Here is an 18,561-nt window from a genome sequence, read left to right on the forward strand (position 1 = left end):
CCTCGCGGGCATTGATTCCAATAAAAAATTAGGTACCGAGGAGAAAATCGTCCTGGATCCCAAATTTTTATAGAAAACCCACCAGGATCCCAAATCCGGATCCAAAACAGAGAGAGCCCACATGTTGCAGCCCTAGTCAGCCCAATATGGCCCAAGCTCAAGTCTGGAACACATTTCAAAGCTTGTGGAGTTGGCTCCAATTAGAGTCTGCCCTTGTAGCCAACTTAATGGAGCTTGTGATCTTGCCGCCATCCCACCAACTCGCCACCAAGCCTCCAGCCGTTCGGCACTGTGGAACCAGTGAAACTGCCCTGCCTCTGTACCAACAGGCGACCCAGACGGAGAGATGTCTACTATAGCAACACCTCGGGAAGCCACATAGCCCTCGAAAAAGGAAGCCTCCGGCAGACCTGCAGTCTGGCAACCTTGCTGCTTCTTCTCCACAACCTGGTCCATTTGAAAACGCCCTGGCTGCCATTTGTGGAGGACGGACGCCAGTGAACCCGATCCAATCCCGGTTCAGTCGAATCCATGAAACGCCTTGGATCCCAAATCTTCCAAACACCAGCAACCACCAGTTCAGTTGGCAGCCGAACGGAGCTTAGCCTCAAACCTCGATGCGAATCAAGTTGAGAGGGAGAAAAAGCCCCCGATCTCGACTTCAAGGAGAGAAACGAAAAGACAGGAAGGACAGATAGAACCGTACTCGATAGCTGCGACCCCATGGGAAGGGCCAGAATTTTTCTCCATCGAAGATGGAGGCAGGTACAGAGGCGCATGGCCATGGCCGGCGCTCTCTCAAACCCTTGTGGATGTTTGAATAGAAGCACTCATATAGTACCCTACTTTAATGAAATAATAGAAGGAAATACTATATATTAAGACCGAACTTGATACCAGGCTAAAAAGGCAAACGCCTCAATTCTATCAACTTATCCAGTCCCAAATTCTAATGATTTCAACAATAAAAGGTTCATAAAGGAGTAGCGGAAGTAGTTTTCTCTTTATAACACGCCACATTAATATTGTGGTGTGAGTTGGAAAACCCCGTTGCAGCTAAGGTTTTAAAAAACGCTAGGCGCTAGTCGGGCGGTGATCCAGGGACTAGCGCCTAGGAGCCTAGGCGGGGACTAGGCGGTTTTTATTTTTTTAAATTTTAAATTATTTTTATGACCTATAATAATATAAATAAAAATATTTAAGTCTAAAAATTAATTATAAATATAAAAATAGTCAAAATATAGAATAAATTAGGGTTTAGGGCCGCCTAGCACCGCCTAGTCCCCGCCTAGCCCGCTTAGTAGCCCAGCGCCTAAGGGCAACGCCTAGGCCAAAATCCGATCGGTTCCTTACCGCCTAGGCCGATTTTTAGAACATTGGTTGCAGCAAATTGGCAGGGTTGATATTTCTTTTGCATAACTTGTGGATAGATTGATCACAATTTCAAGTGTATCACCTCAGTTTCTGTATAATGTGATCGAAACTTGCTCATTATCAATTAAAATAATTAGAACATAATAGCTAACCGTATTATACAAATACCTGACTCCACGATCAAATATACTCTCCTGTCACCCAATATACATGCACGTACTTGGCTAAAATCACCTTACATGAGTTACATCATCTATTACCGATTCGTTTTAGATGGAACTCCAATATTTATTGCCCAAAGCGTAAAAACTATAAACTTAACGTGGGGAGTCCTAGACAAATCGTACGTCTTTGTCAAATGAGGAGAACTAAAATCATGTCAGAGAGCTTTGGGACCCTATTATATATTTCAAGTCCGAGTTACATTGCATTAGTGAGCAAGAAATAATTAAATTATTAAATTAAATTCCAGATTTAAAAATCATTTTACCAAAGACTTCCAGTCCTTACATCTGCACTTTTTTTTCTTCTTTTTTTGATATTTTCTGTTTTTAGAAATGGCCTAAACTTGCCTATTTAAGTTGATGTGATTTAACTACAATTTGATAGTCATGTTTGCAATATTAGCAGCTAATTAATTAACGAAAAAGTCTTGGGTAGGGGCTGCCACGTGGTGGGGCCGTGCGGCCCTCCAATCAAAATTCTCAAACTTTTCTCTCTTTTTCGAAACTGCCCCTGATTTTTAATATGCAATACCCAAAATACCCCCCTGCTTGGGGTATGATTGGCCCGCCCCACTGCCACGTGGTGCGGGTGCCGTACGTAAGACCTTCTCTTAATTAAGTGACTCATAGATAGACCTCATTGGCTGGCTACGGACTTGAACATCCAGCCATACGTAACCCACATTCCACAGTGTTCATGCATGCACTCATTTTGAATGGCTGATAAGATGTTGGCTTGTTTTTTTCTTTGTTTCTTTCGGTTTTTAACTTACTTTAGTAGGCACACCTTGTTGCTAAAACAAAGATTAAACTTGATCTATTGTGAGAATTATTATCAACTTTTTTTTGGGGGTGAGTGGTGATTGTCAACTTCACTATTCTTGTACTATCTAACTAAATACTATTAATCATATATATATATATTCCTATCTGATAGAAAAGGATCCCATGATCCTGACCCAAACTTATTTGGGATCGCAAATCTCAAGTTTGTCTATGAAGAGAAGATCTAATTATATTAGTGTCTATAATTAATTTCTTCTATGTAATACTAATCGATAGGGCCTCATTGGTAAGTGCTACAAGATCTCGTACATTGGAACCCATGGTTATGGACCCGAATCCATTAGTATAGAACATTTTCTTGTCCAAGTGAAATCCCCTGGTATATGAAAGAGTGAAAAAGTGCTTTCGCTGTTGTGGAGTAAGAAGCCTTCATATCTTAATGCATGTATTTAATTTATTCGGAGCTATTAGAGCGGGATCCACTTTTTTGGGAATATGAGTCGAAGCAATATCAAGAATATTTCTAGTGAAACATCTTTCACAATCCCTGGAGAGATAGTTCACTAATAAACCGAGGGATAAGTAATTCGACTCATTCACATCCAGATCATGAATGTTTGGAATCCATATTATGCAAGGAGACATTGCTTTTGCTAATTCGAATTGAAGGGTGATATAAAATCGGTCTATTTCCGGCATCATATCCGTAGTTAGCGCATTCATCATAGTTAGAAGCTTCAGCTCCGTATCAAGGTCACGACCGATATTGTCACTATCATCAATATCGTCACTATCATCAACAAGAAAACCTTTGGGATTGTTATCCAGGAACTTGTTCAGAAATACTGTAATGAAAGGATCATAGGAGTTTAATTTGTCACTAGGTATTTGACCAAATAGGATCGTCCAGTTCCTATAGAACCTATCACTAAAATACCCCTAGAGAGGGATAGGGCTAAACGAAGCGAAAACGGTTTTCCATGAGATGGGAAATGAAAACTATTAGCCCCACAGGAGGTTTGTGTATAAGTGATTGTCTGATAATTAATGAGCAAGGAATATCCGCCTTTCTGCTAAACAGGATGTATTGAACTCATAATTCATTAGATACTTTTTATGAATGTCAACTAAGTATCTTAAGTAAATTGCTCCCGGTTGTTCAATCATTTGATAACCAGAGTCATTCTTTGATAAATGATTACTATGAGTCAGACTCAATAGAATTTGATCAATCCTTTTTTCTGTCGTTAAGGTGGAGAACTGAACCAAGAATTCTCTTTCTTTATCACCAATCGAATCACTGTTCGAGACCCACGATTCTATTTTATAATCAATCCAATCACCGTTCACGTTTTTTCCTTTTCTCATCAATGAATAGATCTCTTTACTTGTATGACTTAGATGTCTCGTATTTCTCGAAAAAGAGATTCGATTGATGGGATTTGGTATGATACTTATGAAATCAATGATATCAATGAGAATTATATTCAAATATTTCTTCTTAAAACGTATTGATTTGACCCCATAAGCGGGACCACCACCCCATAGCATGTTGCTGCCAGAAGCAAAACCCCGTATTTCTTCTAGAGAATCTCCTAATTGTTCCATAGAAACTAGAAAGAGATTCTTTAATCAGAAAGAATTCAATTCAGATGGAGGATACCTATCCAGAAGTTTTCGCAACTCAATCATGTATGATGGAATCATCAAAGATTTGACTCTTTCAAACTCTGTCTGTAACTCACTATAGGCTCGAGAAACAAAGAGAAGATGTGTACGAACAAGATATCCAGCAATAAGAAGAAGGAAAAGGATTGAATAGAGGAACTTCCTAACATTTGGCGATCTCAGATGTATCAATGATGACTCATTATTTCGATGAATCATTTCTTCGGAGTTCGGACAGAAGAAGATTATGTAAACACTTACTCAAAATATCACTTATCATATTCCATTGTGGAAGACACAATTTTTTCTGAAGAATTTGCTATGATATTATGCATGGATTAGATATATCATGAAAAATGGATAAAAATTTTTGGCTACTACTTAGTATCGGCAATAGGTCTGAAAAAGTATCTAAAAATATCAAATTTAGATATTTGTATCCTGTCGAAGTAAGGAACCATGGCATATATGTTTGGAATATATTTCATTTTGAGAGAGTTGAAAAAGCACTATCTCGTTGAAAGGTTCTATACATCTGCCATTTCTCAAAACATTTCTTTAGACAACGACCCCGCTTTTTCCTCTTTTCGAATGGTAAATATTTCTCAGAACATGGAGTGTGAATCAAACCCATGTTTGAATTGAAATTGAGATACTAATGCAAGTTCTTCTCTTCTCAATCAGACAGATTCATATCTGAAAGGGGTTGACAATAAGTTCTTTCAAAACTGACTATTTGTCATTCTATTAGAAGTGTTCCAGAAATGTCTGCGATCGAGTAAATAGCTCTACGAACAAATGGATCTGATCGAATAGGAAAATGAAAAGATTTGTATAAGTTATACCTTTTGTCACCATTTTGTGGAAAATCGTTAGGTATGAATATGTTAGACACCTGTAACTCAATTGGTGAAATAGTATCTCTCTCCAAAAAAGCTTCTGTTTTTTTTACCGCCGCACAAAGAAAATATTTTGTTGCGAATGAACAAGATATTGAGGAATTGTCCATACGTAAAATCATAATTATTGATACAGGCCTTTTCCACAAAAAAAGGGAATCCTTTGTTACAATAGAAGCAGAAGTGATGTGGATTATTCAAGAATCGAAGTCGATTTGCTTTATAAAAAGAAGATATCAATGAACTTCTATGAAATGGTTTCACAGGATTCAACCAATTGTCTTGATCGTGGGATATCATTGAGAAATAGGAATCCATGTTATCAAAAGATTTCCTGCCACTACTAGAAAAAACGGATATAAGGACTGCAAACAAGGACACATAAAGTTTGTGGAGTCCTTGAAGGTTTGTAAGCACACTCATCCGGGTAAATGAAATTTTTTAGTGGAGGGGGAGTCTTTCAACGACACATGATGACGTGATGTCCATTATGTCCTAATTAATTGGGCTCCAATTGAAAAACTAAAATCCAATTGAAAATAACAAAACCACGCAGCTCTCTCCCCAAATTTCACTTCCCTCCTCCCTCAATTTTCGACTTCCCTCTTCAATTGAAACCCACCATAAGAGAAAAGTTGTTGTTTCATTCCCTCTATTTATACTTTTCAGTTGTAATAGAAAGAAAAAAACAAACTCGAGCTGAAAACACAGTCGATCTGATTCTACTTGGCGGAGAAGGCGGCGACTCGTAACAATCATTAGATTTGAGAGATTCTGGGTTCAACTCGTAGTAAGGTGTGAGACATATTCTGGGTTGAGACAAATTGGTTTCCTGATTTTTCGTGTTATGCTCTCCCTGACCTAATTTTGTTCTATCAACCCAGATAGAAGGTTGAGGAGTCAATAACTCTAAAATCAGAACTATAGAAGATGCGGACTTTCAGGTATTGTTATCTCCTAATTTTCAATGGGTGGGTACTCAGATTTATGGGTTTATGGTTGGGGATTACATTGTTTATTTTCATTTCATGGATACTCTTAGCTTGAAGAGTAATTGATTCTTTGAATCCTTTTGTAGTTGGAGGATAGATCTGGGGTTTTGGTTTTTCTGATGAGTTCTATGTTTTCATTTGTTCTTAGGAAGGGCAGGGATGATGAGTTTTGGATTTTGTTAGATCAAAAAGGTGTTGGGGTGATTAGCATGATCTTCTCTGTTTCTTTCTGTGTTCGTTCTTGGCTGGGCTCTTCGCATCTAGAGGTATGCAGTTGTTGGGTGATGGGTTCTGCATGTTGTTGTTTTGTGCATTGTTGTTCGGTTCGCCACGTATTTGTTGGGTTTTTGTGAGATTTTGTTTGGTGTGTGTCTAATTTGATGTTTTCGTGACAAATTCTTCGGTGTGTGATTGATTTGGGGTAGGAGAGGCAGTGATTGTGGAGGAGATGGAAGAAGAATTGACAACAAAAGATTAACGGGTGGGTGAGCTATTGATTTTGGACTGATCAAATTGATTTGGTTTGTGAATAATCCAATTGATTTGTGAGGTAATCGTTTATTGTTTAGGTTGCTTCATACTTTTTTTGTGGATAGAGATATTCTTTGGAGGCTCTATAAAGAATACGGCTTTAGGTGAGATTTTATTTTTTTTTTTGGTTTTTGTCGGAAAGTTTATATGGGTTTTGATGGGTTTATTTCGATTTGTTCATAATCTTGAGATTGTGAAGTTTAATTATGGATCAAAGGTTTATGGAGTTAGAGTTTGTTTTGATAGTCTTTTCATTTGTACTTGAGGTTCTGTTATTTGTCAAACAGAGAGGAGAGGAATCCTTCTTGCTTGAAAGAAGGAGAAGGGAGAAGAGAGGAGCTTTTGCTTGCTTGAAAGAAAAGAAGTGGAAGGTATTTGATCTGATTTGTTGGTTTTTTTTTCCTTATTTTTTATTTATTTTAGATTCTGTGGTTCATCTTTCAAATTTTTCTTTTTATTGTAGTAACATAATATTGTTTGCATTTGGTAGGGATTTGAATAAACAAAAATGGGAGGTGGTAGTATTTCTCTGTTCTCTGATTTTTGGACTGTTGTTCTTTGCTTGCTTGATGCAGTTGCCTTTCTCCTGAGGTATGGTTTGTCATGATTGTTATTTCTTCCTTTTTTTACTTTCTATGGAGACAGATTATTTTACAATATTTTATGGTCATTAATCAATGATCAGATTATCATTCTTAGTTAATCTATCCTTCTTTGTGATTTCTAGGTAATTAAGGGTTTCAATCTTTCCAGGTAGTGCATTAGTCTTTTTATATTCGGCCTGGATATCATATTTGTTCCTTTTCATTAGTGTTTTTATTTGAAGGGTGAAGTTTGTTTTGAAAGGAAAATGGTGATTCAATGCAATATGATAATGGTTGCAAATCTTGGCTACCCAAGTCACAACCCACAGCCTTCCAATAAAATTTGACAACTAACTTGGTGAAGTTTGAGCTTTGTTTAAATGGATATCAACTTCAGTTTGTGGACAGTCTGAGTTTGCATTATATATGAAACTTCTCATTGTCATTAAAGAATTAAATACAAGTGCGTACCCATGTAGTTAAAATAGAAAGCTGTCATGGGACAGCTAACAATTAATCTCCTACCTTTCCTCTATAGCAAACAAAACTAATAAAAACCACTGTCTATCTAGCTATACCCTAAGTCTTCCAAGTATGCTTCAGTTGCTTATTCTATACATACTTATGTAATGTAATCTATCTAAGCAACACTAATATGGATATTAACATTAATATTATTGAACAGTGATTGCAGATTGGGCAAAAGTGAAGATTATTGTCAATCATATTTTAATACGAGGACATGTGTGACATTGATCATTGTATGGAATTGATCATTAGCATTATTGTATGGACTTGATCATTGTTTTTGCTTTATTTTGATCATGTCAGGTTAGAAATTTTTTCCTAAAAAGAAAATTCTTTTTGTTTTTCTCTGTTTTATGTTATGCTTAGGGGTTTGAAAAAAATCTTATTCTGCAAATATGGTTGGTTAAAGTGGCTAATGTGGTATTGGTATTGGTATTGTAGAAATTGGCATAATATGCTCCTCTTTGTTTATTAGATCGATTCTTTACTTCCAGTTTTATATCCTCTTTTAAATCTACAGTTTTGGTGTTTAATTAATTGTGATTAAATGTATGCTTTGTTAATGTATTTGAAAATATATGTTAAAGTGTTAGCACGTTTTCAGTGTTAAGATGTTTTAAGATTATAATGTGGATTATTTGTAGCTACCAGCAAACAATGATTATAAGACAATATTTTTTATAAGACAATATTTATAGCTTCCCCCTTTGTAATAGATTAAGGAAAGTAATTAAGGATTAATCATCATGGCACTTTTAGGTATAAGACAAGATTCTGTGGCCAATTATGTTGCTTAAAATGAGACGTTGTAATACAGACTAATTTGAATTATATATTGTTGGTTGGAAGACCTGTTGATAAGCCCTGTGGTTGGATTCTAGACTTGGCTCAATATAATTGTTGAATTTCAAGAGTGTTAATAACTTAATATGTACTTGATATTGGTTTGTGCTATATTTATCAGGTTATATATGATTGAAGATATTGGGAAGCAGATTAAGCAACTATAAACCTACAAGGTGCAGGACATTGATTTACTTGACTATAATTGTTGAACTGTAATTTGTTATAGTTTATAAATTTGTTTGCATATGGTGTATTTTGATTCAGTTAATATTGCATTTGGTGGTGTATTTTGAGAGGTGTACAATTGGAGAAAGCTTCCTTTTATTATTAATCAATTAAATTTTTTTTTTTGGGTTTTTTACAAGTTTTAAGGACACGTTTTGAACGTCCTCTGTGACTCTTTTAAGTGTCTTGTTTTAGTTTTAAGGACACATATGAGTGTATTTTTTGTGTCCTCTTATGGTTTTAAGGACTCCATTTTCAAAGCTTTAAGGACACAGTTTGTGTGTCCTAGTATAGAATAGAGGACACATATTAGAAGATATAAGGATGCAATTTAGGTGTCCTCTTATGGATTTAAGGACACTGCATCCAGAGCTTTAAGGACACACAAACTGTGTCCTCGTATAGAAAAGAGGACACGTTTTCAGTGTCCTTGTTTGAGACTTATAATGACTGCTGGATAGAGGACTCTTTTTTAAAGAGTCCTTGTATGTATTTAAGGACACAGTTTCAGTGTCCTTAAATGGTGTTTTTCTAGTAGTGTGCGATTATTTCTAGTCTGGAATGCATCAATCACCCACTTTGGTATCTTAATCTTCTTGAACAAAAACGGTGATATTGTTCATCCATTGATCAAGAATTTTGATTTTTGGGAAGTATCATGATCATCTAATAAGAAGGGTTTCAATTTTTTCAAATGAACGATTTGAAGACCTATTGAGTCTAACAACTGATTGCAGAGTTGATCATTCAGACCTTTCAATTCATATATGTGGATCAAAGACCTATATATGGGGATATTGCCGAAACTCATAAAGAAAAAAGGAAGTGAGTTAGACAAAAAGAGAAGAAACTTGGACAAAAAGAAAGGAAGTGACGTAGACAAATCTTTTTTGTCAATGTACCTACATGTACATTTGCAAGCATAATTAGCTATAATGAGCTACGCTCATTGTACCGCCAGAAATACCAACTCCCACCAAAGCAATGTCCTACGGATAGACAGCCAGGCGGGCTACGATCTGAGCACAGGATCACCCCCAGATCACCGCCGACGCGCCGCCACGCGCTGCGCCAAGACAGCATCAGAAGCTACTGAAACTGAGAACTGAAGCACTTCAGTCCCACATCGAAAACAAAGAGAAGATCAGACCTCTCCTCACCTATAAAAAGGTCCTCTCCTCTCTCCTCATTGATTACGCATTCAATACTTACCTACTGTTACTTTGTCAACATAAATACATTGACTAACTTAGGCATCGGAGAGTTGAAGACCGCCCAGCGCGGTCTCCCTCTGACGCCATTTGTATTTTACTTGACAGGTAGCGGAGGCTTTGAGTACATCACAAGCATCGATCCGCCCACCAGATCAGCGTTAACAAAGGTTCAGCTACCGCCGAACTTTTAGACATTAACATTGGCACCGTCTGTGGGAAACCTTGAATAGAAGGTCATCCCATCACAACTACCATGACTAGGGGTAGCGGGGGAAACGCTGAAGAGCAGGCAGACCAATCCGCCATCCCCCAACCCTCCAACCCGGCGGTAGGTGTTAACCGCGCACTATTCAACACCCCAGCCAACCCCGGCGGTGAGGCAAATCCAAGCAGCAGCCGCCCACCAGGCCAGGACCTCGCCGCCATGTACGAGCTGGCATGGGCAGACCTTCACAAGGCAAGCAGAGAGCGGGAAGAGGAGCGCAGAGAGAAGGCTGAGGCCCAAAAACAGGTGGCTACGCTGATGTCACGGTTTGATGACCTGAAAAGGACGCTGGAAAGAACCGCCAATCCAGCGCAGAGCGAGCAATCACGCAGCACCAAGCGTAGTCAACCCAACACTGGCACATTGGCACCGGGACCAGTCATACAGATGCAGGTTCCGCTGGACCCACCTGAACTATTGGGGATGGGACAACCGCCCATCCCCCAACTAATGTTAGAGCAGGAGGCGGAGTCAGTACCGCGCACCAACCACTCGGAAGCTAGGGCAAGGACTGAGGGCAATCCGCCTGCGCCAAGGCGTAGGCAGGCCTAGCGGAGTACCCAGGCCGGATCCGCCGGCGACGCAACAGCCCAAATTCTGGAAAGGATGCAACAGTTGGAACAGAGGTTAGTCCGGGCGGAGTCGGGCCCCCCGGCGCCAACTCAAAGTCCACTTTTCACGTCCAGACCAGGGCCCTTTATCGCTGCAATTCTGCAAGCTATCAGACCGGCGTACGCAAAAACTCCAAAGATGTCACACTATAGCGGCACGTCCGACCCCTTCGTCCACATGGACACCTTCAAGAAGGTCACCAACAACAAGGGATTTGACGACCCCAGCCTCCGCCACTGGTAAAACTCCTTTTTGTATGATGTTCGGAACTGAGGCTGTCCTGCCTATTGAGGTAACTCAACCTACCGCTAGGATCGAAGGCTACCGCCGAGAAACCAACAGCCACGGCATCAACCTGGACAAGGACCTCCTAGAGGAAAAACGACACAAGGCCCATTTGCACAACCTGCAAAACAAGCAGCGGGTATCGCGTTTCTATAACGCCAGGGTCAAGGCCCGGAACCTCCAACTGGGGGACTGGTTAATGAAGGAAGTCATTCCACCACCAACAAAACTCCGCTCAACTTGGGAAGGTCCATACAAAATCGTAGAAGTCGTTAGCCCAGGCACCTTCTACTTAATGGACAAGGATGGCGTCACCACGACCCACCCTTGGAATACCGAACATCTTCGGTATTACTACAAATAGTCATGTCGCTACCCAGGAGCATCTTGACTTAGCTAAATTTTTGTTCAATATTTAGCTAAGGGAAGCTACGTCCAACGGGTACATCCCCACTTTTGTAAACACTGATCCGTCAGTTATCAATGAAACGAGGAATTATTCAAACCATTGTTACCAAGTCTAGCACTGAGGGCAACTGGCAACGCCAGTAATCGTCAGCGGACTACGTCCGCTACGCACTTGGATCAATATTAATTCCTTTAATGTTTCATTGATTGCAAAAGAAAATTCCAAGTCAAAACCCTAGCGGTACAAGCACATCATGACAAACCAAAATTCCAAATTTCATTCCGTATATTGAGGGCTGAGACTCCCCACCCAAAAATATTCTTTACATCCAATAAAATTCTGCCTCAGCGGCTACACAAAAAAAAAAGGGGGAAGTTCAGCATCTCAGGGGTTGGCTTCCGCGTCGTCTTCTGCGGCATGCAGCGGCGGCTGTTCGCGGCTTGTTTGTTCAGACCCGCGGGCAGTGGGACTTGGAGTCTCTATGGTCCCATCCGCCCGTGTGTGAGCCGCCATGAAACCGGCACGGGACACCTCCGACTGGGTAGGAGGAGTCCGCTGGGAATCATCCGTCGGCCGCTAAACATTCTCTCCGCTGCCCGAGCCAGCGCCTTCAACTTGGACATTCTGCACTGGCGGGGCACTCTTCGTCGGCGGTACATTCTTCGCTTGCGGCACGGTGGGTTGGGATGCCTTTGCCCAGTCAATGGCACCCTTTTGGGTCAGCATCTCCACATTGGCTAAGGCGCCAGCCTTCGCCGCTTCAGTCATCGCTTTTTTGTACTTCGCCGACTGTTTAAATTTCCCCACGGCGGCGGCCGCGGCACGGCTCCCTTCGTCCCTCAAGCGGGCCACCTCAGCCTCCAGTTTCTTCACCTCCCCTTGCCTGGCGGCAGACTCCCGCTGCAGGATATCAATCTTCTTTTCCTTAGCGGCCACCCGTTCCTGCAGCAGGGCCCTGTCTTGCTCCACCTTGGAGACGTGCTCATTTCGCTCCACATCCCGCTGGACGGCCACTTCCAGCTTGCCACGAGCGTCCGCAGCATCGCAGTCCGCCTTCATCAGGCGCCGCTCCACACCCGCCAGCTTGTCCTTGGCATCCGCCAGCTCCCCCTCGAGTCTCTTGATCTCCTCCGTCAGCTGCACCTCAATCCGGGGCTGCTTCGACGCCGCCAGGAACATTTCATTCAGCCCAACTGCCAGGTGACCAAAGGCCGAGCTAAAGGGCGAGTTGTCAATCGCCGTTGGGCGCGAAATCCCCGCTAAGCCGCCAAAGCCCAACCGCTCGCAGAGATGGAAGAGAAACTCCAGCTCACTGTCGGTCATGAACTCGGCGTATTCGGCGAAGGAGTCCAGATCGCTCACAGGCGCCTCTCTCTCGACAGCCGCCGGTGCCTTTGGCGGAGCTTGTCGAACCTTCTTTTGCTGACGGACCCGGATGATCTCCGCGTCATCCTCATCCTCCTCGGCGGAGTCGTTCTGCCGGCGCTTCCGCAGGAGCACCCGTGTGTTTCCAGCGGGCGCAGGCCTTGGCCCCCTTTGCGGCTGCTCCAGCCCGGCCGCCGTGGTAATCCCCACCTCTGTGACCCACGCCTAAGGGCAACCACCCTCTCTTTCTGCGGAGCGGGAGTAGCGTACCCCTTCTTCCCGCCTTCCACATTGGCCCCCGCCTGAACAACCGGCAGGCCGTCGGCGCCAAGGTGGGAGTGGTGCGGCATGGCCAGCACCACCGGAACCTCGGATGGGCTCAGCGCCAGCGTCTCCGGGTTCACAACCGTCTTCTGGGCCTCCTGCCCTGAGGCGTACATGGCCTCCAAGAAATTGTCAATCTCAGCATGGTCCATGGCCTTCTCAAAAGCTTCGCGGCTAGCTTTGTTGCCTGGCGGAGTCTCTAAAAAAAAAAAAAAAACAAAAAAAAAAGTGTACACGTCAGCCCCAGACAAACTAGCAAGAGGTACTGTATGGCGGAGGTTTCTTACCAACGGCGCGAGTCAGTTGTTGATCGACCAACAACTCCCAACCGGTCAGGAGACGAAAATCCAGCAAATTGCGATTTCGCCAACAGCCTCTGATGCGCGCCACGCGGCACTCTTCCTCACGAGTCAGGTTATACCGCAAGCCCGCTACAAAACAAGAATTATGATCAGCATACGGTACAAGGCTATACATAACGTAAAACACCAGACGTGTTCAGCGGAGACCGCCAGACAACCTCGGATGGGCTAAAACTCCGACTTAATCCTAAACGTCGGCTCCCCCTCGTTGGACTCAGATTGGTACTCCCACCCCGCCGTGGCAACGCAGAAGGTCCCCCGCCAGTAGGACATCGAATCCCTCAAGTTCTCGATCACCTTGGGCGCTCCCTGGCGGCGACTCAAATTCACCTGCCCTTTGCAACCTTGGCGCTTCACGTACACCAGTTCGTAGAAGTGCAATACCTCCGCCACAGTTGGCCCCTCGCAGCCGGACAGCCGCCACAGTGAGTTCATCGCCAACATCAACCGCCACATGTTGGGGCAGATCTGCCCAAAGGCAACGCCGAACTCGCACACCAAGATTTGTAGATTGGGCACGAGCGGGAGCGTCACCCCTTGACGGAATATTGCCTCGTGCACAGTGGCGAACCCTGCTGGGAGAATGGAAGCCTTCTCATCCACTGTCGGCGGACGCAGTTTCACCGCACCAGGCAACCGAAACATCCGCTTCAACCAGTTGACGGCGACGGAAGTCATTCTCCCTCCAGCCTCGTCAACGGGGGTCCCATCCTGGAGAACCCAAGCCGACTCTGTATCCTCCCCCGTCGCATCTCTCCCATCAGCGGAACCATTGGCGGCGCTGTTACTTGCCAGCCGCTCCTTACGTCTATTCTGAGCAGCGGCAGCCTCCCCCGCCCTAGAACTCTCCGGACGAGAAGCACGACCCATGACTACTTCCCAGGGTATGGTTTGTAGCGGCTCGACCTTTAGCGGTTCTGGCAGTGAGGTTCCTGCACGGGCAGACGGACGCAACAAGTCAATAAAAATTCTATCCGCCGCGCTGAACGACACGTCAGACCCGGAGTCCTCACTGCTCGAAATCTCTACGACGTTAGCCATCCCAAACCCTAAAACCCAAATCGGTTAGCTCAAAAACGGATCTAACCTATCCCCATACCAGTTATAGCCAAGAACACCAAGAACAGATACCCAGAAAATACCGAAACACGAACAAACACACTCAACCCAGATTCGACCATCTAGCAAAACCCTAAATACCAACTCTCTGTCAAGCACCATAACCCACCCCCAAATCACACTCTACACCCTCCCAGAACAACAAAGAAGACACCAATCCCAGAAATAGCGAAAACAAACCCAGAAATTGCCAAAACCAATAAAACAGGACAGAGAACCAGAATACTAACCTCCGCGGTGAAACTTTCTGGAGTCGTGGTGCGCGCTAGTCTCCGACGACAGAAACTTTCGTCTTTCCGGGCACGTGAACTCCGCAAAATCACAGCAGCCTCTTTCTTGAATCTCGGACACACAGAGCTTGAAGACGAGTAGGGTTTGAAGTTTTGGCAAACTGACAAATCTCGCTACGATCCCCCCCTTTTATGTCCACATCAAGGGCTTCTGGGCCGTCGAGTAAAAAACGACATCACGTACCAGCCGTACACGTGTCCCACGTCTACAATAACTCTCCGGGTTAACCGAGGCGACGCCTCGGTTACGAAATCCATCATTGCTCGCATTAATGGCGAGAAGACGGCCAGGCTGAGGGGATCACGCCTCCGGACGCTAACCCTCTAGCAGTTTGCCACGTGTCAGCCACCATCAGACAAAGCGTCTAAGGGAAGCAACCACTTAGGGCAACGTCGCCAAGTGACGAAGTCTCCGCTGAGCGAAACCCCGCCAGCGGAACTTCTCACTTCATCTCGTGACGGTCTCGGCTGAGCGAAACCCCGCCAGCGGAACTTCTCACTTCATCTCGTGACGGTCTCGGCTGAGCGAAACCCCGCCAGCGGAACTTCTCACTTCATCTCGTGACGGTCTCCGCTGAGTGAAACCCCGCGAGCGAAACTTCTCACTTCATCTCGTGACGGTCTCCGCTGAGCGAAACCCCGCCAGCGGACCTTCTCACTTCTTCTCGTGACGAAGTCTCCGCTGAGCCCTGCCAGCGGAACTTCCCACTTGTCTCGTCACCGTCGAGGTCTCCGACAGTGGAGCTTCTCCCTTGTCATCCTGTAAATGAGGCGTCTTCCGCTGCACCACACACCGCTAGCGGAACCCACTTTCGTCTGACAAGTCGTACTTTATTCAGCGCAGCACCGCTCAATAAAGTACCGCCAAGCACGTCTACTAGACGCTGTTTCCTGCTTCAACCAGCGGGGGGACATCCGCCAACGGCGGATCCCGAGGCCACGCCTCACTCTGACAACGACCGCCACGCGGCGTTACAGTCAGATTGTCCCTACGGGACACGGGGACTAGTCAACAGTCTACGACGGCCCTGATCAGGTACCTTTACCCCCGTCACTTGGGTACTAAGATTGGGCTCGCTACCCAACACCCTCTGCTCCGTGCAGCACCCCCTCAACAAACAAATTACCGCCCATCCGGAGGTCCATCTTAGCCGGGGAGTGTGGGACTCCCTGGGGGGCCTAGCAGGGGCCCACCCGAAAGGGTATAAAGCGTTTGCTCAGTAAATCCATGGCTGACAACGCACTGACGCTAATTATGCTTTTGCAAAGTCTAGCGGAAGAAACGCTTCAAACCGCCGATCAACTCCCCAACCAAGATTGCCCTCCTTGACTGGGGACTTGGGGGACTTGTACCTACATGTACATTTGCAAGCATAATTAGCTATAATTAGCTACGCTCATTGTACCGCCAGAAATACCAACTTCCACCAAAGCAATGTCCTACGGATAGACAGCCAGGCGGGCTACGGTCTGAGCACAGGATCGCCCCCAGATCACCGCCGACGCGCCGCCACGCGCTGCGCCAAGACAGCATCAGAAGCTACTGAAACTGAGAACTGAAGCACTTCAGTCGAAAACAAAGAGAAGATCAGACCTCTCCTCACCTATAAAATGGTCCTCTCCTCTCTCCTCATTGATTACGCATTCAATACTTACCTACTGTTACTTTGTCAACATAAATACATTGACTAACTTAGGCATCGGAGAGTTGAAGACCGCCCAGCGCGGTCTCCCTCTGACGCCCTTTGTATTTTACTTGACAGGTAGCGGAGGCTTTGAGTACATCACAAGCATCAATCCTCCCACCGGATCAGCGTTAACAAAGGTTCAGCTACCGCTGAACTTTTAGACATTAACAGTCAATAACCTCAGACCAATCAATCGAATATTGATTAATACGTAATCGATCAACTACTTGAAAATGAAAATGGCTATTCTGCTCAGAAATGAAATGTTCCAAATATTCCTGTAACTTCTTGCTCCCATTGGACCATTTTTATCTATATGCATTAGGATCCCGATTCATGGATCACTCGGTTAGGGAAATAAAAATAAGAGGACCGAACCATTTCTTCTTACTCTTTTTCAAATTTGATAAATGTTGGTTGATCGTATATTTCATTATAGTTCTATGATTCAGAGTATCATTTTCTATTTGATCCCTTTGAATTCCATAGTTGAAGTTGCAATCGGATCTATTCATTAAAAAGAATCGATTCAATACGTTTCTTATGTACCCATAGGTGCTATATTGGATTTGAATCAGATTTTGGATCAATCTATATTGATTGACTGCCTCCATTATGTTGTTGCTAGCAAATACCACTATTTTTGGTTTTGGATCTTCCAAATCATTCCCACAGGAGGTCCGTACCCTTTTTTTTTTTATCCTTCGATAAAAAGATTCATTCTCTTCATAAAAAATAGGAGGTATAACCAATAAAGATTTCTTTTTCGATTCATCCCTGGAGTTGAATACCTCATTCAAGAATTGTTTTTGATCCAATCTATAGGAATCAATAGAAAAGGCAAATCCCTTATGATATAACGGATTTGGCTCGATTATTGATAGAGTGAATATATAGATCTGCCATTTCTTGAAATCTCTCTTCTGATTCAAAATTGTGGTGTAACGTGTATCCCCCCTGTTCCGGTCATGGAATAGATGAAATAAATCACAAAATAGATTTTGTTCAAGAATGAAATCTTATTGGAATTGTCCAGTACATCCTTTGGAACCATATCACATCCTGGATCTGATGAAATAGGATGAATTGAGACGGTATTTTGTAAATACGTAATTATCTTGAATATATAATTTTCCGATCGCCTGGAAGCGACAAAAGAAACATCTTGTTCTTTCTTCAACAATTTCTGATCTCTAGTGGACCTCTCAGTAGGATTCGAACTCAGATGAAGTTCTAACCATTTGTCAGAGAAAAAAGAATGAAGGGATCTTGTAGGATTCCCAAGAAATTCTTCGATTTCTTCTGGAAGCAGGCTAGGGTTATGAACGTATAATCTATAATCTGATGATTGAGTCGATTCCATGATTATAAGTTCATTCCATACCGGAATAAGGTTATATACATTCTAATTATGAGAAGGGTCATTCGAGCGTATCTAAATAGGTACTATGTTTACATATGTTTACATATGTATCCCTACGTCGTTACACTCCATTTAGGATTAGGAATAGGTGTAATCAGACCTTCTTTTTACATATCTCTCATTATTTTGGATGGGACCCTATTCACCTCATCTCTTTTGGCTTCTATTGAATCGAGAAATCGGTTTGATTATCCATTCTGACATGACTGATCAATAGAAATACTCTAACACTCGACCCTTGTCATATATTACATACACCGCACTGGATAGATATCATATTCATGGAATACGATTCACTTTCAAGATGCCATAGTGGTGAAATGGTAGACACGCGAGACTCAAAATCTCGTGCTAAAAAGCGTGGAGGTTCGAGTCCTCTTCAAGGCATATCAAATATTGAGAATGCTCATTGACTTGGAATAAATTCGGCAGCGGATCACAAAATCTTGGTGATCTTCTCTATCTAATGAATGGGGAGTCTGGTTTGAAATCATCCACCCTGCACCTAAACCCCGAGTATTTGCTTCATCAGGAATCACACAAGGGTA

General features: G+C 43.4%; 1 long non-coding RNA gene and 1 pseudogene across 5 annotated transcripts; one reads left to right on the top strand and one right to left on the bottom strand.

Annotated features, from left to right (window-relative positions):
• Positions 1 to 2,492: 2,492 nt before the first annotated feature.
• On the bottom strand, positions 2,493 to 17,953 carry LOC133724520 (protein Ycf2-like; annotated as a pseudogene).
• Positions 5,503 to 8,725, top strand: LOC133736066 (uncharacterized). 5 transcript variants are annotated; one of them, XR_009859846.1, is made up of 7 exons: positions 5,503 to 5,895; positions 6,092 to 6,209; positions 6,369 to 6,424; positions 6,513 to 6,578; positions 6,762 to 6,845; positions 6,965 to 7,065; positions 7,202 to 8,725. It is a non-coding gene; the product is annotated as an uncharacterized LOC133736066 (long non-coding RNA). The 5 variants fall into 5 exon arrangements; XR_009859767.1 differs by having other exon boundaries at positions 8,551 to 8,725; XR_009859622.1 differs by having other exon boundaries at positions 5,503 to 5,746; positions 5,836 to 5,895; positions 6,965 to 8,725.
• Positions 17,954 to 18,561: the final 608 nt, after the last annotated feature.

Source organism: Rosa rugosa, chromosome 1, assembly GCF_958449725.1.
Source record: "Rosa rugosa chromosome 1, drRosRugo1.1, whole genome shotgun sequence".
NCBI classification, from domain to species: domain Eukaryota; kingdom Viridiplantae; phylum Streptophyta; class Magnoliopsida; order Rosales; family Rosaceae; genus Rosa; species Rosa rugosa.